The sequence below is a fragment of the Pinus tabuliformis genome, chromosome 5_2 (genome assembly GCF_031772625.1).
Source record: "Pinus tabuliformis cultivar Carrire ecotype Pingquan chromosome 5_2, CPIR1, whole genome shotgun sequence".
NCBI classification, from domain to species: domain Eukaryota; kingdom Viridiplantae; phylum Streptophyta; class Pinopsida; order Pinales; family Pinaceae; genus Pinus; species Pinus tabuliformis.
The window spans coordinates 157233747-157258629 of record NC_142306.1 but is presented as its reverse complement, the minus strand read 5'-3'; the positions used below and the strand labels follow the sequence as shown (position 1 = coordinate 157258629).

General features: G+C 39.8%; 1 protein-coding gene and 1 long non-coding RNA gene across 3 annotated transcripts in view; both read left to right on the top strand.

The window, feature by feature from the left end:
- LOC149157997 (Protein kinase superfamily protein) overlaps positions 1–24883 on the top strand; it is a 349830-nt gene that overhangs the window by 26233 nt on the left and 298714 nt on the right. The window lies entirely within an intron of this gene.
- LOC149157999 (uncharacterized) lies at positions 12408–13168 on the top strand. The gene is made up of 2 exons (XR_016262019.1): positions 12408–12723; positions 12918–13168. It is a non-coding gene; the product is annotated as an uncharacterized LOC149157999 (long non-coding RNA).

Here is a 24883-nt window from a genome sequence, read left to right as displayed (position 1 = left end):
ACCAGTGGGTGACCCCATAGGAGAATTTTTCTCCTAGATTTGTCTTCAGACGACAGCCAACAACCCCTGTTAGCCACCAATGTAGCTGATGTTGTGGCAGAGGTCTTTGTTCCCTGAGTTAGTCAAATGTCCCCTCGCCCATCTGTCGAGATCGTATGTTTGAAGGTGGGCCATCCAATCCTAAAGGCGTGAATTTTCATTATGCAATTGGGTGCTTATGCTTGTTTTTCTTAGGCACACTTGGGTATGGATTAGGGTTGTGGGGGAGTGGCCCCCCCCCCGAACCCGCTCTCGAATCGCGCTCCCTTTTGGAGCGACCAGGGAGCATGCTCCCGAAATCGCTCTTGCATGGGAGCGAAATTTTAGCTCCCTAGCCTTTTTTGCAATTTTTTTCAAAGAAATAAATAGTTTTTTAGTGGGGTAGCCTAATTATCAAGCCTATGCCCCTAGTATTGATACGTGATTCATGGTAATGTTAAATTCTTAAAGTAAAAGTGACATTCTCCTTAATCTTCATTTTCATTATTTTACTTAAATTTTTAACATTACCATGAAATGACTCAGGATGTTTGAGAGTGGTTCCGACCTCATTGGATTTCATATGGAGAAAGTAGAATTTTAAATCTCATTCAAAATCCAGCAGACTTATTAGTTTTTCAGGATTTCAAGATTGGGGGGATTGCAATGTTTCCATTGGATTTTGTCATGTATTAGGGTATGGAACTCGTATTTAATGAAGAGCACCAATCCCTCTATGTACCTTGATGTTAGTGACATTGGTTGTCGAACTCTTCTATCATGACCCTACTAAAAATGTAACCATCACTCGAACAAAATCTTGACTTGACATGCTATGTTTTTTCTATCTTATGTTAATGAGGGTGATATTAATGACAAAGATCTTGATTTTCCAACAAGACTAAAAAATTAGACATTTCTCGTGGCGGCAAGAGGCCCAAGCATTAGCAATAGATAATAGATTTACTTGTCTTTTCTAGTTTCTAGTAGTTTTTATAACTGTTGACTCTTTCATATTTATTATGATATTTTTTGTAAACAATATATGACGATTTAAGTTTGAAGCTTGAAGCTGGAAATTATAACTCATTGGTAATGAATTATGAATATGATGCTTCGTGAAAGTTGAAAGTTGTTTCATTTCATTTCATTTTATAACATTTCATTTCATGTTAGATATTATTTGTTGTAATGGTTACACTTAGCTTACAAGTACAACTTTGGTGATCAATAATGATAAATGTTATATATTGAATTTTGAAAGCTTGAAACTTTAAGATTGATGAATCATGATTCATGAGACTCAATATGTTGTATGTTACTAACTTGTGGACGTGGTTGATGAAGATTATAACTTCTAGATGATTGTTGTTATATTGTTCAATCTATGTTTTTTTATATCTAATTCATCATTCTACATGTTTTTGTTGACATATATGCATCAAAATATAAAAAATATATATAATATATAAAAAACGCTTTGGGATTCGCTCTTAAATCGGGAGCTTCTGAAAATGTCGCACCTGCTCCCATTTTCGCTCCCGCTCCCAAGTAACCTTGGTATGGATTATTGGGTGACTTGGAAGGAGGAAAGATTTTGATTGTAGTCTTGTTCCCTTACCTTAATTGGGGGGTTAATCCTCAACCCTATTCCCATGGGATCTCCCCTACTGGCTTGCAGCTTTAGGATGGGCACTACTTGGGAAACCCTGATTTTGGTAGTGTGGCCCCATTTTCCCATTCCACATTTTTCATTTCCCGCCGCACATCACATACCCTATTTCATCATCTTCCCCCTCTAGGTCCACAAGGCTCTGGTGCTCCCCCTCCCCTTGTCCACATGTCTGGGTCGGGCCTAGAATGATGACCCAATGGTTGATGTAGCTTAAAAAAAGGATAAAAGCATATAATGGCCACATACAAAAGGAAATGTACCACAAAATGAAAAAGATGGCTAGGACAATAAAATTTAGCACGTGGGAAAAAGCCAAACATGAGCTTTACCCCTTATCATTATGGCCATGACTCTGGTCCCTGTTACCCACCACCTGTGGGTGATACCCATAGGAGAAAATTTTCTCCTAGATTGTCCCTTGCAGCCCCTAGATAGCTCGAAGTGCCACCATTCTCCCCCACCTGAGCCAACCATTATGCACCCTCGCCCATCTATCGTGATCATATGTTTGAAGGTGGGCCTTCCAACTCGAAGGTATGGCTTTCATTATGTAGTCGGGTATTTTTGGTTACTTATCATGGACACTTCTGGGCATGGATTGGGGGGGATTCGGCGGAAATAATGGGCTTGGTCTGTACTCTTGTACCCTTGTCCAACTTGGTGGTTAACCTCACACCCTAGTGTTGTGGGATCTCCTTTATTGGCTACTAGCTTTAGGAGTGGCACTACATGGGAAACCCCGATTTTGGTTGCATGGTCCCGCTTTCCGACATCACATACATCACTCCCCTCCACTTGTTATAACCCTTTGTCACATATTTCCCATTTGGGTCCACATTTGTCCATTGGGTCCACAAGGAGTTAGCCTCCCCCTACCCTTGTCCAGACTTTGGGTCGGCCCTGGAACGATGCCCGAGCGGTTGATGCAGCTAAAAAGAAAGTCAAAAGCATAATTTGGCCACTTATAACAGGAAATTTACCATAAAATGCAAAAGATGGCCGGGACATAAAAATTTAGCACGTGGGCAAAAGCCAAGCATGAGCTCTACACTTATCACGGCCATCACCCTGGTTCTTAGGGCCCTTATGTGAGCCCCCCTACATCATTAAGGAACCCATGATTGTCCCAACCCTTGGTGGGTGATGAATTGCCCAACCTTAAGGGGGTATTCACTGTGATATCATTTGCATCATGCTCTCATTCCCTAGAGCCTTGAGTAGTTATAAAAAGAAAAATTAATAAAAGGAAAAAGGGCATATGAAGAAGGTTGGAACTTGGAAAAGCAAAGATCGGGGTAACACATGTACCACGATTTCTCCCTCCTACATCTATACACCCATGTGTGGGCCTCCCTCATTATGGCTACCCTTGTACCATGATATGTGGCCTGGAGCCTTCCCCTGCTACCCCACTCCATTCCACTATTATTTCACATGAACCTTCCATTTGACGAATGTACGATGGACTTGTCACTCCCATAGAGGTTGAAACCACCTAATAAGGTCCTAGATTAACCTCCTTCTTGAACTTGGGGACACCTGAACATTCTAAAGCCCACTATGAAAGGGCATGCCACTATCAAGTGCCCACTTGATTCCATGATTTGTAAGCTCATTTGCTTAATCAGACTAATGAATTGTTGTGCTAGAGGGTGAGGAGACACATTGGATCTTATACAGGATTGCAGGTGGGTCTTCATCTTGGGGTTTGGTCTCCCTATATGGGATCCAAGCCTTCCAGAGGGTCATATTGACATTTGTAGGGTGTGCGTTGAGAGCCATGGGCCTCCACTATAACAGAGAGCAGATAACCATGCCATGGGATCCTTCAGCACCATCCATTGCTCGCTCGTATCTGACTTATTTGATGATGATGATGCACCTGGACCACCTTGCTCAGCCGACTACACACTTGCACCACACACTTGGTAGTTGATCCAGGGCCCAAATGGGGTTTTGTCTCACCATGAGAGTCAAGGGAGGGCTTGCATAATTGTTCTAGCCCCTATAGTTGGGAAACATGCTTGTTCGATTCAATTGGAGACCCATGAGGATGATTTTGTGCCCCCACAACCACTTGGGAGCACCACAGGTCATTTGCTTGGAGATCAAGGGGCCACCCCCTTCATCACTGTTATTGGAGCCCTCCTATTCATTATGGCACATGAGGGACTTCACTAGGCCTTCCAACGACCCTCCTAGCTATTGTATTATCATTATGGCTCTCTTGAGAGGCTTATTTTTCATATTATGGAGCTATTTAGTGGGCTTGTCACCAAAAGGATGTTATTTTGTACATTATTTTATTATTAGGGGCATTATCAGGCCTCATTTAGCCATTTGAATCCCTTGGAGGATCATATAAATTGATGAGAGGTTCATTTCATTCCTAATCATCACTTGGATTTCTATTCCTCTTGAGAAAAGAACTCGAACCTGCAATTTGGACGAAATTTGGATGTTTGGAATGCACTTTGATGTATGGAAATTTTTGCTATTCATTCTTGGAGCTTCTTTACTGCAATTATGATGGATGAATATCCTCGCTTTCTCTTGTAAGTGCAATTTTGATGCTATTTCATTGTTGCTGCATGTCTAATATATGAAATACATTGTAATAATCTCATTATTGTGCCCTAATGTGATGCAAAATTCTTAAAAGCACAGGATTATTGTATTATTGCATGCGTTATTCATTTTGAGAATGTGAATGAATGTTCCTAGAGGGCTATATTGCATCCTCGAAACTCCATTATACATTGTTAATGAAGTATAAATTTCTATTGCAGTTTTGTTGTTGCCTCACTAGGATTAGCAAAAGTTGCATTAGGACTCCTTGTTTGAGTGAAATTCCTAATTCAAGTAAATTTTGACTCCATTTTCTCCGATAGGCAGGCATTGGTCTAGGAATCCTTGGTGATCAACCCTAACCCTTTCCTTTCCTTTTTTATTTTTATTTTTATTTTTGCCTTAACCCTTGATGGTCTCCTAGGGCATAACACGAATTGCTTTAGAAACATCTCCTTGGGGTGCAAATTGGTACACTGCTACCCTCAAAGTTTCAAGCAATTCCCATGTCTAGTTTGAGAGAAATGTCAAGCCCTAGCTCCTCAACCGTTTCTATCTTTCGCCCATCTTGGTTAGTGGCATTTCTAGGGTCATTTGCACTTGAAAACTCATTGGAAGTTCACTCTTCTTTCACCCTTTCTTCTCATCCTTGCTTGACCTAGTCATATTTGTTGATGATCATCCCAAATCTTAGGTCTAGCTTGGATCCCCTAGGTCTCTCTTGTGGTCGCAGTCATCTTGTGATCTCTATGTCACAAAACCTTAAGAGAGGTCTTTTCCCTTTCTAGGAAAGCTTGATCTAGGAATAACTCTTCTTTCTAATATCCTTTCACCTAGGTCTAGGCCTCCCTCTCACAAGCCTTTTTTGGAGAGTTCTTCTTTTGCTTCTAAAACAAACAACCTATTATCTGAGCCTCTCCTTTGAATGGGCTTTGGAAATCACATTGCACATTGTTATTGATCTCATCGTTTTAGTGATTTCCCCCATATTGGGACTCCTCCCATTGGTGTGTACTATTCCTAACCCAGAATATTCCTCAAACCCCAGCAAAAACTCCAACCAAATATGTGCAAATGATATAATAACCCAGAAGTGATAAAATAACAGTGGAACAACATATAATAATGTAAACTAGAAATATAAGCAGATACATAAGAAATACAGCGAGAAATGCTAAGCCATTTTATTATAATGAGCAATAAAATGAGTACAAGAGGTGATTAGACAGATGGCACCTCGACTTGCACAAGGCAAGTGAAGAAATACTCTCAGAATGACAAGAATGGCCTCTCTGCGTGGATGTTGCTGCTAGAAAACAAATGATGATTTGGGGCTGCTCCCCACCTCGAAAAAAGTTGAAACTCTGGATTCGGGCTCTACTCAAGAAACCCAGAATAACCCAGAAAGCTTTCCTGGAATGGTTGACCTCCAAAAAACACCCTCTTGGGGTTTTGCGCAGTTCCTCAATGCCCTATGCTGCCACTGAAGGAAACCCCTCTAAACTCTGCCTGAAACACTGCCTGCACCCTGCCAAAAATCCTCCAATGAGACAAGAGCTGGACCCCCGCTTAATCTCCCAGCATAACTCCACCTGCAAAACCCCAATCCAGCACTACAACAAAAAAGAATTGCGTCCCTCTCCAAGTGCTGCGCAGTCCTCCAAAATGCTGATGAAACTGCTACTGAAATGCTGATAAAACTATTGCTGAAATTCCGATAGAAATACCTTGCCCGAGAAGGCACTTGAAGTCCCCCGGGGCTAAGGGTGAGATCTCCGAACGGAGACACTCAATGCACTAAACAGTGCTGCAGACCAGCTAAACAACCAACGTGCTCAGAAGTCGAAACGACTAGCTCAAAATGTATATAACTGAATGATCCAAAATGAGGGGGCTCCTCTCTATTTTATAGCCTCTGCCTCTCACAATCCCTAGGCTCACCTCCTCCTGCTTGCTTCTCCTCTTGCCACGTGTACTTCCCTCCTGCGCAGTCTCTCCATGTGTCTGCGTGGGCTCCATTTCTGCGTCCCCCTTTGGCCCCCTTGGCTCCCCTTTAAGTCACAACGTTGTGCTACCTAGGAAGTGACTTTTTATTCTAAAGTGAGTTATGCCCCCCTTCCTCACTTTTTTATTCACAAATAACTATAGAAGGTGAAAATTGAACAAAATCGAATATTCCAATTAGCCATAGCTAATTAGGATGGTGAAAGTTCATAAAGAGCAGGGGATATCGACTGAGGTGATAACGGGTCCTTGTCCCATTGTTGCCACTTGATCTAGTAGTAGTCCCTTAGGAACCTTGCTAAATTGAGCAGTAACAGTTCCTAGGGCCCCTATGTGTGCCCCCTGCATCATTAATGAACACATGTATGTCCCAACCCCTGGTGGGTGATGAACTACCCCACCTTAAGGGGGTAATCACTGCTATATCATACACATCATGTTCTCATGCCCTTGAGCCCCAAGCAGTAAAATAAAAAAAGAATCAATAAAAGGAAAAAAGAAAATGAAAAGGGTTGAAAAACAAAGGCCAGAGTAACTCATGTACCATGATTGCTCCCTCGTACATTCATACACCCAAATATGTGGGCATCCTTCATCATTACCACCCTTGAGCCCATGTCATTTGGCGTAGAGACCCATGTGTCCCATTCACCTCATCATTATTCACATGACACCTACCACTTGAAGGATGTACCTTGGACATGTCTTGCCCTTTAGGTGCTGGGAACACCTAATAGGGTTGTTTATTAACCACTCCTACCCAGGGAGGTAACACCATTACATGCTCAAAGCCCCAAATTTGGAAGGGAAACCCACTATGAAGTCTCATTTCTGCCTTTGATTAACAAGCTTATTTTGCATTAATTAATAATTGTATTTGAAGGTGAGGACACAAATTTGATCTTATACAAGATTGGTAGGTGGTTTCATCATAGGTTGGGCAACTTAACTGGAGCCCAAGCCCACCAGAGGGTCATATTGACACTCGTAGGGGAAGCGTTGAGAGCCATGGGTTTCCATCATGTGACAAAGCGTTATCTCATGCCATGGGCAACCTCAACACCTTCAACATCTTGTTCATTGCCCACATTATATGAGAGATGGTGCACTTGGACTAGCAGTGCCCCTAGTCAGCTTCACAGTATATACAGGGTTTGGTAATGATCTGAGGCCCAAAGGAGGTTTGTCTCATCCTTGAGACATGGGAGGGCAAGCACCATCTTCTGTGCCCTCATTTGGAGTAATCTACAGGCTTATTTTACACTAGGAGACCCATGAGACCACTACTTGTGCCCCAAAGCCACTTTGGAGCACCACATGATGTTTTACTTGGAGATCAAGGGGCCACCCCCTTGACCATCATTCATGGAGCCCTCTTCTTCATCATGGCACCTTGAGGACTCGATTAGGCCTTCCAATGACCCTCCTACACCATTGTTTCATCATTTCGGCTTCATTTTGGATGGCTTATTCTACACTTTATGAGCTATTTGGTGGGCTTGTCACCAAAGTTATGTTATTTTGCACATTAAAATATTTTTAGGGGCATCTTAGGCTAATTCAAATTCTTAGAGGCTCATATAAATAAAGCTAAGCCTCATTTGTATCAATCATCATCATCACACTTGGATATCTCTCTCTTGAGAATTTCACACTTTTTCCTTGGATGTCTATTGGAGATCATTTGATGCATTTCGATATTTTTGGGAGCTAAATTCGTTGTCTCTTGGAGCTGCTTTCTTGATCTTGGATTGGATATATCTCTTGTTATCTTGTAAGTAAATTTTGTTGAAGATTTTTCATGTAATAATGTCTAATGTGTGGAAATCTTGCTACTAGCTGGTTCTTCTTCTGCCCTAATTATTGAATATCATTGAAAAGATTGTTAGATTGCAAATTTGTGCATGTTACTCATTGAATAACAAGTAGATATGTTGAAATTCTAGTGATGCAAAGACTAGAATAGTTTTCACAATTTGGTAACTACTTCTATTGATACAAACAATTCTTTTTTTATCCTTTAATCAACAAATAGCTATCCTTGAAAAACTTCAACCATTAAATTCTTCAACAACAGACAATAAGCAAGAGACAAGTGACACCAAGATTAGGCTCACATCTAAAGAAAAACCCCACACAGGGAAAACTAAAAAAATCTTTCCTTATGAGAGAGAGAGAGATTCTGTCCATCAAAGTACATCAAAATGTTCCAACGAATCCAGGATAATCAACAATGCATTACCCAATCAAAGTCTGCTCATAAATTCCACTTCTGTCCAACAAATAAGGTCTGCAGAAGGAGGTTGAAATATAGGTCTGAAGTCACTGTGATAGGAGGCCAAAGTTTTCACTGTAATTACCAACAAATTTTCGAAAGTGTAGGCCCCAAAAACCCTCATCCAACTTTTGCAATATGTCACTTAAAAGGGAGCGAGCTATTCTGCAATTTTCAGCCACAAAAGTGTTAACAAAACATAGGTAGAGATGATCCCAAGTCACTGTATCAATGAGCCCTTGAAGATGATCCAAACCTCAATCAAAAGAAACCTTATAATCCTCTTTGCACGTGTGGATATGTTCTAGAATAGAAAGCCAAACTAGGTGTAATTGCAGACCGAATTGCTTGAGCTTGATGATGTCCCAAATGAATGCCAACGACCTCTTATTAATAGGTGTCATGTGATGGCTAATTAGTCTTAATGGGGCCGACTTTATGACCTTTCAAGGAGCCGACTTGTAAGGCTTGTTTGAGTCGACTTGAGGTGACCAATGATTAATTTCTTGTTTGTGTATTCAATGAAAAATTCTGACCAAAGCTACAATATATTTCAACACTCCCTCTTAGCTAGGGAGGTAGTTTTTCATTCTCTCTCAAAATCAATCTTCCCGACCAATCTATAGGTCTCACAGCCCACAACCTATGGAAGAGAACACAATCCAAGTTTCTCTCTCTCAAACTCATCATAAGGAAAGATACATAACATCCATCTCAAAGCATCTCCCGGCCACGAGGTCTCATGGCACACAACCTAAGGGAGGAACCCATCAATACATCTCCCGGACAACAATGTCTCTTGGCACACAGCCTACAGGAGGAATCTATCAATACATCTCCTGGACAACAATGTCTCCTGGCGCACAGCCTACAGAAGGAATTCATTAATACATCTCCCGGAAAACAATGTCTCTCGGCACACAGCCTACAGGAGGAATCCATTAATACATCTCTTGGACAACAATGTCTTTCTGCACCTAGCCTACAGGAGAAATCCATCAATACATCTCTCGGCGAATATTTTCTTGTGAACTTAATTATTCTTCTTGTGTTATTTTAGTTAGATCTTTTCATCAAACAAATGTTAAGAATGGAACAACAACAACAAAAGACACAAAAACCTCTCCAAGGGGAAAAACCTGGAAACTCTTCTTTTCTTAGAATCTGCTTCAAATGAGATACAAAGACCCAAACCCTAGACCAAGTCCTGCTCCTAGTACCAAGTCAACCCCTCAAGTACTTCCTTGATTCTGCACCAACCAGCTTCAATACTGCAACTTTGACCTGCTAGCTTCAATACTGCAACTTGTCTTGCAACTTCGACCCTGCAATTTTTGGCCTTGTAGCTTCCTTAGAAACCCTTATCCAACCTCCTCCTAAGACCTTCCTAGAGCAAGACAACTGTTCCCAAGGTCAATGAGGTTTAGATAGAGGATTCTCTTTTCTAGCTACAACCTACAAGTTACTGCATTTCGTCTCCCTGCAACTTCGGCCTTTTCCTAAAACCTAGAAACCCTAAAATTTTGATGTGTGAGAGAGATAGAGCCCAAAAATAAGATATTTTGACCTTCTAGCTTCCCCTAGACCTTCACTCTTCTTCTTCCTGCTTCCTAACTTCAGATCGAAATCTTGCTTGATAGATCAAACTTGTGGAGTGAGTGAGTGCTAAATGAGGTCGAACTACTTCTTTATATAGCCTTCTCAGGGGGTCGAATTCCCTTCCTTTAGCTGACTTGATGCTGCTAGGGCCGACTTGTACTTTTTGAGTTTCCTAGACTTTCTAGACTCAAAAATAATTCTTTTCACTGTTACATTTTGCCCGGAAGGGTCTTATAAACATGATGTTGACTCCTTTGACTCATGAAAATAAATCCTAAGACCTAACAAACCCTAGAAGCACGAAGAACATGCTTTTACCTAGAAGACCGTCAATAATGAGCATGAAATCCATGCTTTAATAATAATAACTTTTTCTTTACTTTTCTTGTTTGTTATATAGGATACATATTGAAATGAGTACAACAATTATGAAGATCAAAACTAGTTACATTTCTCAACATGGTACCACCCCAGATATGGCCACTAGCAGATGCTAATGGTAGGTATTGATGCTAATGATGACGATGTTGATGTAGGTCGAGGGTGTTGACCTAGATAATGAATGAATTGTACCTTTTCTTAGAGAGATCATGTATACAGAAAACATCTTGATAGTCATTATGAATACCTCCCTAGCTAAGAGGAAGTGTTGAATTTTGTAGCCATGGTCAGTCTTCATAATGTATCACTTGTACATTGTAATAGTTACAAAATAAAATTTTATGAAGCATGTTCTTCATGCTTGCAAGAAAAAGACTTATTTTGTATCAAAAGATTTTTTTTAAGGCTCATTAATATCAGGAAAATGAAAATTTAAATTTGTATTTTTGCCTCCAAAAAGACCAAGTCCCCCCTCCAAGGATCAAGTCGACCTGCCCAAAATACGTGTCCTTTTGCATGGAGGAACAACTATAAATAAGGTCTATTTGCTCTCCAAAAGACAAAATTTGGATCTATTATCTGAGGCAAGGAGCTCTCTAATCAGAGGCATGGAAGGTCATTTTTTTGAGGCAAAAGAATTCGCTCCTAAGGCAAAAAAAGGTTCGAAGTCTGAGGCATTGTCTCTCTGTCGAATACGAGCTATGAGGCTCAAATTGTCTCTATGGAATGTGGTCTGAGGCAGATATATTTCTATGGAATAAATGCGGGGTCTATGGCACATATACCTCTGTGGAACAATGCAAAACTAGAGGACTTGTTTCAGTATGTATTTTTGTGGAATAAATGCGGGTCTGTGGCACATATACCTCTGTGGAACAATACATATTTAGAGGACTTGTTTTAGCCCCATTGTATATCTATGGCATATCTCTGTTTAAGTTCACATCCTAAGGCAGAGTTGTAGGACCTCTTGGAGACCTTAATTTTGTTCGCATTCTAAAGTTGATCTCTGAGACATAGTGAGAGTTCTATGGCAAACTTGGAGGATGTTTTGTGACCTTGTTGCAGGGGCTCTGTGCACAGAATGATGGAGGGCTGACTTTGACTTTAGAGATTGGTTGACTTTGATGTATCTCTTGTTGCATTGATTCTCAAAGGAAAAGGTTGGCTAGGTTTTTCCCCATGGAGGGTTTTCCGAGGGTAAAATTTTGTGTTCCTTGTGTGGCTGTCTCTTTTTCTATATGGTGAATGTCTTATGTGTAATTATTGAATGATGTAATTAATGAATGGATATGCTAATAGATCATAACCATCAAATGTAATGTCCCCAATTTTTGGATTGCCTAGTGAGGAATGTAGGAGGGATCTCCAGAGTTCATGTCAGCTCGGTCATAGGGGTGGGGTTATTTCATTAGTGGGCCCGAAGGGTTTAGAGGAGTTTTATGGGTCTGACTGGGATTGATTACCATATTTCATCATCGGGAACAATTCCGCATGGTTTTCTCTTGGTTCCATTGCATTCCGACGATTTCCGTAAAACAGAGTTATTAATGGGCATATTTTAATTAATTACGTTTAAGGTGTTGTTTTAGGGCGATTACTTGGAGAAACACCTTAATGTAATAGCTTGTTGGAATTGGGGCGAAAATATCTACAAGGCAAGATGATGAAAAAGGGGCTTTAGGTGGCTAATGTGGCCGCAAAGATGAATTAAGCATTTTTCGGCATTAAACATGACTTTAATTAGTTTATAAAAACTTTATTAAATAAAGAAAGGAAAAGTGCTTTTAAATATTTAATTGGAGGGAAAAGGTAAGTGAGTTATAAAAAGGGAAATGAGGGGGTCTCTCCTCATTCACTCATCCATTTGAGTTTTTGAGAAAAGAGCTATTGGAGAGTTTTCTTGAGAAGGAGCTTAGGGTTCGGAAACCCTAGCTACCATAATTGGTTTTAGTGTTGAAATTAGACACTCCAACTGGTTCTAGGAGTGAGATCACATAGATTTCACCATTGGAAATCAAGGAGAAAAGAGATTATTGAAAGATTTGTACTAGAAGAGGTGTTATTAGTTGAATATCTAATTTTTTGTTCTTCATTCTTCATCTTTCAGGGAACAGACTCAAGCTAAATCTAAAGCCATTCCTACAGCTGGAGAAGGACGAGATTCCCTCACATTTCTATTGGTTGAATCCTCTAGACAAAGGTAAGACGAGTTATGGAGTTGGAGACACAAGTTTCTCTTTTCTTGGAGGCTGAGTCACTTGGTTCTTCTTTCTGGGCTGAGATCTGTATTCATGGGACTGAGTTCCTAAGTTCATAGCTGGGCCGAATTCCTTCAATGAAGCTGACACGATTTGTCTTCCATTTTTGTTGAGTGTGACAACTGTGGGGTTGTAGGACTGTATATGGAGCAAATCGAAGTTCTGGGTGTGAAAATTAGGCATTCCTGCTGGTAAAGAGCAAGATTGGACACTAGTTCGAGTGGGATAATAGTGTATTCCTCCTTACTGGTTATATGGTGGAGCTGCTGAACCATTTCCTTCATGTCTGGGTCGTATTTATGGTGAAAGGAGCTGCTGGGCATGGCTAATCGAAGGACTGGTATGCGTGGTTGATCTCCTTGAAGAGAGCTGATAAAACAAAGGTCATCTTGTGGGAGCTGATTTACCAGGTTCCTCTGATTTATTTAAACTCCTATATATTTGTACAGTGAATGTAATGGGATTGTTTTAGTTTTTTTTATTATGACAAAACTCATATATCAACTCCATGTAATTTTTTGAGTGATTAAATATATCAGTTGTGTTGTTGCCTAAGATGCACACCTTAATGTGGGCAAAGTCCTCAATCCCACAATGAAGCACAAGTAAACAATATCATGAAAAACTTGAAACTATAGCGGATGAAAATGCTAATCAAATTTAAATGTTAGAGAGACTACTTCAACTGGAAGCTACTTAAATGCAAATTAGATCAAGTAGTGAAATCAAACCAAACTAATTAAATGATGACTGATTAGATGATTAGAAAACTAGATCCAAATGCAAGAAACTAAACTAATCTAGCAAATTAGTGATCAATCAAACAAGAAGATCTCCTACCAAATGAGGAGAAGGGATACCATGGGGAAAATCCCAAGCTCCCTCAGGAAAATTCTTTTTATTATATTACAAAGAGAACCCTCTTGGACAAGAGCGAGGGTTTTAAAATCTTTATGGAGGGTTTACAAAAAATATAGAGCTTTGAAAAAGAAACACCCCTCCTCAAGATACAAGATGCTAATGAAGAATTTTACAAGGCTTATATCAATGAATTACAATGAAACTTCCTTAATAAACAACTTTAAATCCTCCAAGGATTTTCGTTCAAACCCTTAGCCGTCCAAGATGAAGAAATTTACGCACAAAGAGAGAGGGAGAGACCCTCTATTGCTCACGGCCAAGGAAGAAAAGGCCTCAAAAATTTCATCTCAATTTTACAAGCCTTAACATATGATTTTACTTGAATCTCTCAAATTTTTTTGTTGAAGACGACCTTCCAAGAAAAAATCGATCTCAATTTTCCAAGCCCCAAACGATGGGTCTATCGCAAATCGAACTTGAAAAATGGCTTGAAACCCTAGCTGTTTAGCCTCCTAGAGGAAGATTTGTGCAAGGGTTTGGACGAAAAATAAATGGCTCAAAATCACGAGCAAGTGTAGGGTTGAAGCTTCAAAAAATTTCGATGTATATCTCTTTAAATTCCCAAGCATTTACGTGCAAGACAATTATAAAAATTCCAAGCCAAAAACCCTCCTCTCCAGCTAGATCTGTGGAAGCCAAAGAGAGAAAAACAAAGTATAGACAATAAAATAAAATTATATACACGAGGGTTAGGAAATATACAAAATATTTACAAAATTTACAAATTTGTTAGCCCAAAGAGTACGAGTACAAGTCTGCTCTTGGGAAACAAAAATATAGCTCTAAAACTAGCCAGATTACCGAGTTAAATCACAATAATAGAGAGATAAATGAAATATAGAGTGGTTTCAAGTAATGGCAACAAAATGGCCTTCAAATCTTTTTTTTTGATTGATAAACCTTTGAAAAATATTAATGTGAGTTCTTTCACTTCTATGCTTGAGAGTTGGTTGGTTCAATCGAAAATGTCTCCAAACGCTCAAGATCTGATTCAAAAAAATAATTTCTACACACTTCCAAAAATATATTGTTAGATCCAAATGGGATTGGATAGTACAATGAAAAGGAAGACTGGGGGTTCAACCGAAAACTCACTAGCGCTTCTAGATCTAGAGTATTTCCCCAACCCAAGTATCAATGCAAGATAACTATACACGCCAATAAATCCACAATGGAAAATGATAAAAACAATTAATAACATAAGTAGAATATTAAGCACAATGAGTCAATAAAATATTACCATAGTCTGGAAGAATAATACCCCAAAAATTTACCCCCAAAGACATCCTTTATTATTCAAAAAATATCTAGTACATAGTCCAACAGAGCTTCACTTAGCCAAGAGCTCAATTTTATAATGATCATCCCATGATATAATGAGGAGCCAAGGGCTCAATTTATAGAAAAAATGAGAGAGAGGAGCCTCTCCTAGTGGAAAACAGCTCGGTCCAAGTTATTGCTCATCTTTGACCACAAGAGAAATCGATTTCTCTAGAAACCCTTGCGCAAACCATGGAGAGAGAAGTTCTTTTGCCTTGAAGAAGTGGATGGATGGACTTATGATTGATTGCCGGAGTGGTTTAGACCACCAAAAAATATTTTCCAACCTTTTGCGTTGAAAAATCCTCACTTAATTTAACCAACTTGGACCATCTTCCTTGAGAAAATCGATTTTTTGGACCATTAGCTGTTATGAAGGACCAACAAATTTTCCTTGGGACTTCTCTTGCTTGATTTGTGGAGATTCCTTCACTTTTTTGACTTGAATTCTTTGTTGGGAAAGTCCACTTCAATTTTCAATCATTTTTCCACTTTGAGAGAATTTTTATTTTCTCTCATTTATTTTTTGGGTAATTTCTGGCTAATTAATTGCCAGTTTTTGCCAAAAAATGGAAAAAATAGAAAATGAGGGGTTAAGACACATTTTTTGACCCTCAAAGTGTGTCTAGATAGAAAGTTGAGGTGTTGAGGTCTAATTTTGAGTACTCATACCCCATACAACTTCTATAGACAACATTTATTACATTTTACATCAAAGAATTATTAAAAATCTCGACCAATGGAAATTTTCAATAATTAAAAACTGACGCTTTGACACAACCAAATTCTGCGAAACTTTAGACATGATCTAGTATGGTAATTTACTTTGACTCTACACACTGGGACTCACCTAAGACTTAACCATCAAGCCTCACTACAACTTTGGGGGATATGTGGGAGAAAAACTCAACTAATTATTTAGTGTTAAGAAACACAAATAATTAGCTAAGGAAAAAAACTCCCTAGAGTGAAAACTCTCTAAAAAAATCTTAAGCTACGTAGGTGTATTAGATGACTCAATTTTCCTCATTCTAGAATCATCTTTTACAATGACCCTGCAGGGATGCAAAGTTTGGAATACGTAGTGCTGACAATCTGCTGGAAGATGATGATGAAGTTCTGAAATTCTTACTGCTCTAACCATGGTGGAATGCTTTGAAATATGTTCTGCTGATGGAGTCTTTGACAATTTTGTAGTTGTCACTTGAGTGGTCAACAAGTTGAAAGCTTTGAAGGCCTTATTTGGAATGCATCTTGTTCAATGTATGTATTTTCTGAAGTTGATATTGTGAGAAAATACCTATAGCAGTATACCATAATCAAACTGTTTGACAAAAGGCACCAGTGAAAATTTTAAATATAAACTCAGAAAATTATTCAAACTCTGAGGGTTAACTAGAAGGGAATTTTACATCAAAGATAAAGACACTTTAAAAATCAACAAGTGGACCCCATTCTATATAGATGGCTTACTGGTTCTCTTATATATTTGGTCAACACAAAGCAGGATATTTTTCGTTGCAGTTAATTCTATTAGTTCATGGTGGAACCAAAGAGAGTGCATTGGATAGCATCAAAGCATGTGCCACGATATCTATGAGGTACAATTGAGTATGGGTTGAAGTATACTCAGGGTGATGGTGTTAGGTTGATTAGCTACAGTGATGTAGACTGGGTAGGTAATGTAGTGGACCGGAAAAGCACTTTAGGGTGTTGCTTCAACATGGGATCAGGGGTTGTCTATTGGTACAACTGGAAGCAGGAGTTTGTTACGTTATGCTCTGCAGAAGCAGAGTACGTGGCAACGAGCATGGTAACATGTGAGGACATATGGCTTCTGAAGTTGCTAGTGGCACTGTTTGGTCAGGAGATAGAGTCAGCCATCATTCACTGTGACAATCAGAGTTGTATCAAGCTACCTGAGAATCCTGTATTTCATGATTGGTCAAAACATATTGACACACAATACCATTTCATCAAGGATTGTGTACATCGTGGATCACTTCGACCACCGTATGTGCCTACAGATCAATAGGTGGAAGACATTCTGATGAAGACCTTGATATAGGGCAAGTTTGTTTTCTTAAGGGACAAGTTGGTTGTCGTTGGGAACACCTTCCTTGCTAAGGGGGAGTGTTAAATATTGTAGCTTAGACAGGTGTTCTAGCCTTAAGAGGTGATGCTGAGGCTAGGAACATAGAGAAATGAATTACCTCTAAGGCCATGTAATTTTTCCTAAGTTTCACCTAGGGAAAATGTCTTAATTAAGTTAATTAGTGATTTTTAATTATTTCCTATGTTGAAACTTAGGAAAACTGGATAATTAATTGGCATTAGTTAAGATAAGGTTGATTTTACTCTAGAAGCTTCTTGAAAGTTTCTAAGACGATCTTAGCCATTGATTGGGACAAGATAACCTCTAATCTTGGCTGTTCATTTGTGAATGAGAGACTATAAAGGAAAATTGATGGGCAACATTGGAACACATTGAGTTGAGTATTGTTGGGTGAGTTTTCAGTGAGACACCAAGAGGGTTGCAACAACAATAATGGAGGACTTTTTCGGGGTTTATTCTTCATCAAGAGACTTCCAACTTCTGAGTTTCAGAGGGAGGCTTTGCTGGCTAGATTATTTTCTACAAATGGAACCGAGTTTATTCTCTAGGCCGTGAAGGGGCTGTGTAATTTGCCAGAGGAGGTAGAGTTCTCCTAGGGCCGCACATGTGGGTGGAGAAAGAGGGTTGTACAAGGGCTAAGTTGCTTCCAGAGGGCCGTATGGTTTGCAGAAGGAAGGCTGTGGGGTTTTCCTAGCCGATTTGATCAACAAAGGTGAAGATCGATTTGCCAGTGTTAGACAAATAATAAATGTAATTTCCCATTAGCATATTTGCTAAATATTTAATAATAAAACCCTCATCTTGAAAACTGGTTTTCCCCATCTTGGGGTTTTTTTAGGGACATTTGTCCAAAAATATTTGTGTTATTAGTGTGATTGGTTTCTCGTATATTTTGCTGCATTCTAATTTGGTGAATGGTGTCGTTCATGTTTTTTATTCATTACTTTCAGCTGAAAATTTAATTTTGTTGTGCATATGTAATCAAAATAATTACTGGGTTAATAACACCTTTTGGGTAGCGGAAATTTCGCATAGGTCTTGGGCACCTTCTCCATAGGTGCCCAGGGTCCTCCAGAGAAGTACATTGGCACAAACAGGTGAAGTGTTGAGACTCTTGGGCCTCCTAACAACAACATCAGATGAGACATGTCCCTGGGAACCTTTTGCACCTAGGAAGTTGGATCACTTTGTACCATAATCAAGATTCTTCAAGATGACACAACTGGACCGAACATGCCCCTAGGCTAACCTTGACAACAATTGATGGATGGTAGCCGATTCAGAGCCCAGATGAGAATGGTATCACATTGAGAGAGTAGGGAGGGCTTGTTGCACTTGAGAAACCCTCAACGTTGGAGCAGAGTAGGTCACTTTGAGTAGTTGGAGACCACTTTGTAGTGCCCTAGCTAGATCTTGGGACCCCACAAGAGGCAATGAGGTGGATTTGAGGGCCAACCCTCAAATCATGGACTTGACATGCTTCTACACCACCTTGGACGCCTCATCAGCCTTGGACATGCCATTTGGAGTCCTTTTATTGGATGTCGTTAGCCCTAGAGAGCTTATGACTCAAGTGTGGGCTATTTAGGCATATTTGCATAAAGTTAGTGGGTTGGCTTGTAACCCAAGTATATTGTGGCGCCCAACTTGTTTTAGAGGTGTTATTACGCTAATTAGTAGTCATCCTCATATAAATGGAGAGGATCAATGTATCTCATTAACATCACTTGTGACATCATTTCAGCGTCTTGGATTCTTGTGGAGATGTGACTCAATGGTGTATTTTGGCATATTGGAGCTATTTCTTGGCATTGGAGATGTTACTTTGGATCAATGAAGGATTGCTCATACATTTTGTCTTGTAAGTAGCCTTGTATTTGAGAAATTTTTGTTCGTGTCTGATGTATAGAATGCATTGTTATTTGGGTTTTTTCTATTGTGCCATTTAATATTGAAGGTCAATTGTATAGAATCTAGATAATGTCATTTTATGCATTACTCATGTATGAAAGGTGAATGGAAATCCCCTTGGTGTATCTTTGTAATAGCTCTTCTAAGTGACCTTGATCCCCCACAAAAGTAATAACTAGGGTTTTGAGCTAGGGCTTTAAAATCCCCTTACTCCTTACCAAGTTTTAGTCAATCTTTCACCTCCATAGACTCCATCATCCCAAGGATTAGGCATTGGCCTTGTAATTTTGGTGATCACACACAAACTTAACCTTAAACCTCAATTTCACTAGCTAGGGCTAGGGCGTGAGTTGACCTAGAGAGGGAATTAGGCCTTGTGGAAGGATTCAATAATAGGAGGATTCTTGATTGCCTCAAAATCAAATCCGTTTAGTGGCCAATTTATCCATTTTTAAGGTTGATTTCTCTTGCACTAGGAAACCCTAGTTTGTGCTAGGCTTCAACTTGGGGGCTTGTTGAAGGTTTCTTGGTCCATTTGATTGCTAGTATTCATTGTTGAGAAACCTTTTCTTGGCCTCTTGATTCTAGGCTAATCCATTTGGCTTGCCATCTCTCAAGCTCTAAATCAATTGTGCCCTAATACGGCATTGTTAGAGGATGCAAGTTGCCTCTTCTAACTTGTTGAGCTTGTCCTTAAGAAGTGTTGTCCTCTATAGACCAGGGTTGTAGGGGAGCAGCTCCTGCCCCTTCGAATCGCTCCCAGAGTGCACTGCGAGTGAGAGTGACCTGGGAGCGTGCTCTCACAAAAAAAAATCGCTCCTTGGTTTTTTCACAAACTTTTTGTCACAAAGATGTTCCAAAAGCAATTTTTTTCAAAGAAACAAGAGTTTTTGAGTAGGGCAGCCTAATATTCAAGCTTATGTCCCTACTACCTAGTATTGCTCTGCAATTCATGGTAATGTTAAATTCTTAAAGCAAAAGTGACTTTTAATTAAATTATTAACATTACTGTGAAATGAGTCAGGATATTTGAGAATGATTCCGACCTCATTGGATTTCATATGGATAAAGTAGAATTTTTGATCTCACTCAATAGACTTTTTTGTTTTTCAGGATTTCGAGATTGGGGGAATTGCAATGTTTCCATTGGATTTTGTCATGTACTAGGGTATGGGACTTGTATTTAATCAAAAGCACCAAGCCCTCTATGTACCTTGATGTTAGTGACATTGGTTGTCGAACTTCTCTATCATGACCCTACTAAAAATGTACCCATCACTCAAGCAAAATCTTGACTTGACATGCTACATTTTTTCTATCTTATGTTAATTTCTTAGAGGGTGATATTAATGACAAAGATTCCATGATAGGCAATGATTTTGATGATATGTAGCTATTTGTTGTAGCATGACTTTTTTGGATACTAGAGGCCATCTAGAGCCTATTTGTTGATGCATTTTCAGTTCAAAGATGGATTGCACTCGATGCTATTTTGGTTATGTGCACTCTTATATGCTATATAAATGAGAACTTGTAACTTGTGGACGTGGTTGATGAAGATTATAATTTCTAGATGATTGATGCTATATGGTTTAATCCATGTTTTTATGCTTTTTGTATCTAATTCATCATTCTACATGCTTTTGTTGACATATATGCATCAAAATATATAAAAATAGATATTATATAAAAATCCACTCCCGATTCGCTTCCGACTGGGAGCTTTTGAAAATGTTGCTCGCCACTCCCGCTCCCCGCTTCCACTCCGCTCCCGCTCCCGCTCCCGCTCCCGCTCCCGCTCCCGCTCAACCTTGCTATAGACCTCTTGTCACCTTGATCGTTGAACTTAGCACATCTCTCGTAGGTGACCTCTCTAAAGGGAAGCCTCCCATTGGTGAAAGTCCATAAAGTGCAGGGGGTAGTGTTTGTGGTGACAGTGGGCCACACCTCATTGTTGTCCCTTAGTCTAGTTCTTGCCTTGTAGGTTACCATCTACAAGACCTGCTAGATTTTGAGGCAACAATAACCAATAATAAATTTAGATCCACATATCTCTCATGTTGTTACAACCATTTGTTAATAATTAGGAAGTAATATCTCTAAATTTTTTCCACAAATCTCTCTAAAATATTTGATAATAAATGTTCCATGATTATTCTCCATCCAAAATATTTGAACGATCCTCTCAAATCCTCATCAAATCTTCAAGGGTTGAAGAGGAAATTCGAATTTGGACCTTAGTGGTAAAAAATTGCATTGTTGAAATCTCCAAATTTATTTGTAACCATCACCAATTTCAACTACCTTTCAAAGAAAAGTGAATACACACTATTTTTCTAATATTTAATGATAAACTCATTGGCCATCATGTAGAACAACACTAAGCTATCTAAATATCTCCAATGCCCTTGTGAATAATAGCATGTAAGCACCTAGTTGAGGTCAAGCAATTGTTGAGTAAGCCATCTCAAATGTGCAAATCGATCATGAACCATCTCCCTTGTGCAAATCCATCATAGATAATTCAGGGGTTGATCATACACCATGTAACCCAAATCTCGTGAAGCACCCCTAAACATGCTGTAAAGATTTTTGGTGTACCTTTGAAAGCTAGCATCAGGGATAGTTGTCAATAAAGGTGAGCAAGTGCTTGGCTCCATGAAGAGAAGTGGTGGCCATGGTTCACAAATGTCACTATGACTAATTTCAAGGGTCTTGGAAGAATGCCTTGATTTGTGATTTGAAAGGTTTTCTTTTTGATTTTTGCTCATCATAAAACCCTCACAAACACCACTAAGAGGGTTATGTTATCACTCAATCTAGCAGGGGTACCTAAGGGACAACTACTAGACCAAATGACAACGATGGGACAAAGATCCATTGTCACCTCAGTTAGTGTACCTTTCTCTTTACAGATTCTCACCGATGGGAGGAGTCTCGGTATAAGGGGAATCACTTGAGTGATAGGATCAGTGGCAAGGTACAGTGTGATTTCCAAGTCCTATTCAAAGGAGAGACTCAAATAATGGCTCAATGCTTCAAAAAGAAGCTAATGGCTCTCCAAGAAAGGCTTATAAGGACACCTAGATCTAGGAGGAAAGATAATTAAGTCACGAGGGATACTCCTAGACCTAAGGATTCCTAAGTGGGGGAAGACCTCTCTAAGGGCTTTGTAAGATGATTACCATATAAGGGTTTGACACCAATAGAGAGAACTAGGGGAAAATCCAAGCAAGGCCTAGGGCTTGCAATGATTGCAAGAGGATGATCTTCAATGTGATTACTAGGTCAAGCAAGGATGAGAAAGGCTAAACACTGATTAACTTCCTTTTAGTTTTCAAGAGCAAATGACCTTAAGAATGTCGCTAACCTAGGACGTTTCAGATTAATTTCAGGATGAGAGCTAGGGCTTGAGATTTCTCTCAAAATAACCACGAGAATTGCTTCAAATTCAGAGGGCTAAAAGAGGACACAATAACGCAGTAGCCTACCAACTCACTCTTAAAATTCCTCCCCTAAAGCAATTCACACTAGGCCCTAGTTGACCATCTAGGGTTAGGGCAAAATTTTGTAATGGATGAAAAGAAAATGGTTTAAGTTGATCACCTAGGATTAAGACCAGTGCCTTGCCAATTGAGAGAAATGGAGTCAAGATTTTCTTTTGACCTAAGAACTTCGCTCTATCAAGGAGACCTATGTAGCTTTCAGTAACCCTAAAGAGGCATCAACTCAGCTACAATAGATGTTTATACTTCATTTGACAATGATTGATGGAGATTCAATGATGCAATATGCAAAAGGAGCCTCTAGGAAGATTTATTCACATTATCTATGAGTAATGCACACGATACTTCAATAATCTTATTGTTTTCATAAATTCACATTAAATTAGGGCACATACAATATCATGACAAGATATTCCATACATTAGACATGTAACAATGTAAAAATATAGCCTCAAGTAACACTTACAAGAAAATGTGAGTATATCCATCCATTAATTTTGCAAATAGAAGCTCCAAGACAAGATAGTGAAAATCCCAAACATCAAATTGCATCAAGAACATCCAATTTCATCCATCAATTGCAGGGCCAAATTCTTTTTCAAGGGAGATCCCTATCCAAATGATGATGATCAAATACAAATGAGGTCTCTTTAATTTATATGAGCCTTTCACAAGTTCGAATTGGTCTAATTAAGCCCCTAATAATATTTTAATGTGCCAATAACAATAACTTTGGTGACAAGCCCACCAAGTAGCCAAAATGATAAAATAATGGTGCAAACGGTTGTTGAAAGGCCAAGATGAGTCCTTAATGTGCCATGATGAAGAGGAGGGCTCCAAAAATGATGATCAAGGGGGTGGCCACTTGATTTCCAAACAAAACATCCTGTGGTGCTCCCAAGTGGTTGTGGGGCACAATCAATGGTCTCATGGGTCTCCAGTGGCTCAATAACAACTCAATGCTCCATCAGTGAGGGCTAGAAGATGATCTGGGACCTAGATCAATTGCGAAGTGCTGGGTGCAAGTGTGTGGCCAGCTGGGCAACGTGGTCCAAATGCATCATCATCTCTGTATGACTGGGGCATGAGCAAGCATTGTGTGGTGCTGAAGAAGTCAATGATGTGGCAATCAATGCTTTGTTGTGGTGAAGGCCCATGGCTCTCAACGCTCACCCTATAAGTGCCATTATGACCCTCTGGAGGGCTTGGATTCCGTATAGGGAAGCCAAGTCCAAAATGGACACCCACGTGCAATCTTGTATAAGATCCAATGCGCCTCCTCACTTTCCAGTGGACACTTCACATTGGGGAAAACGTGGACACTTCACAGTGGCATGCCCTTCCAAATGGGCTTTAGAAAGTATAGGTGTTACGTTGCTTGACAAGAGAGGTTAATAAAGGATCCTATTAGGTGGTTTCAATCTATAAGGGAGTGACAGGTCCATGGTACATCCATCAAATGGTAGGTGGCATGTGAAATAATGATGGAACGCAATGGGGAAATAGGGAAGGCTTCAACCCACGTGCTATGGTACAAGGGTAGCGATAATGAGGGAAGTCCACACATTGGGTGTATAGATGTGGGAGGGAGCAATCGTGATACATGAGTTATGCCGACCTTTGTTTTTCCACCCTTCTTCATATGCCTTTTTCCTTTTATTGATTTTTCCTTTCCTTTACTACTTGGGGCTCCAGGGGATGAGAGCATGATGTGTATGATTAAGCAACAATTACATCCTTAATGTTGGGCAGTTCATCGCCCACTAGAGGTTGGGACAATCATGGGTTCCTTAAAGATGCAGGGGGAACTCATAGGGGCCCTAGGAACCAGGGTGATTGCCATAGTGATAGAGGGTAGAGCTCATGTTTGGAATTTTTCCCATGCCCTGTTGTAAGTGGCCAAATTATGCTTTTAACTTTCTGTTTAGCTGCATCAACCTCTGGGGCATCTTTCCAGGCCCAACCGAAAGTGTGGACAAGGGGAGGGGGAGGCTAACACCTTGTGGACCCGGATGGGAAAAATGTGAAAGGGGTTATAATGAACGAAGGGGAGTGAGATATATGCTGTTGGGAAGTGGGACCACGAAACCAAAATCAGGGTTTCCCATGTAGTGCCACTTCTAAAGCTAGTAGCCAATAGAGGAGATCCCACGGGACTAGGATACAGGATTAACCCCAGGTTGGCACAAGGGAACATGAGTACAATCCAAGCCCATTCTTTCCGCTGAATCCCCCCCACTAATCCATTTCCAAATGTGCCCAAGAAAAGCAAGCATAAACACCCAATTACATAATGAAAAGTCCTACCTTTAGGGTTGGAAGGCCCAC